Below are 456 nucleotides of genomic sequence, written 5' to 3' on the forward strand. Positions count from 1 at the left end.
GGGAGGAAAGCAAGAGCTCAATCTCTCTTGATTACAGCAGCCATAGATTTCTTTTTCATAGACTGCCAGTACTAATGAATGAAGAGGACATGAAAGGAAAACAAAAATACTCAAATCAGCATGCTTCATGTATCCATAGATGTATCTGCTTGTAAATTTGACTAATGAAATGCAAACCATTGTGAAGAAATATTGGTCAGGGTATTTTAGCCATCAGTCAGACTGCAGCATGTGGAAGCATGGTCCCAGAAAGACGGGCTGGGTTTAGCTCTGAGACCCTGGACACAAACCACTGCTGCAGACCAGCACAGGGACACATGTTTATGAAGCAGTGCATTTTCATGGTGGAGAACAGTTGGTGCCCAAAGCAGGATTGATGCAGGAAAATATTTCTAAGACTGCTGTGGCTGCATGCTTGGGGTAGCAGCCTTAGAGCCAGAAGCTGGGGCCCATTTT

Source organism: Pogoniulus pusillus, chromosome 17 (assembly GCF_015220805.1).
Source record: "Pogoniulus pusillus isolate bPogPus1 chromosome 17, bPogPus1.pri, whole genome shotgun sequence".
Classification (NCBI taxonomy): Eukaryota; Metazoa; Chordata; class Aves; order Piciformes; family Lybiidae; genus Pogoniulus; species Pogoniulus pusillus.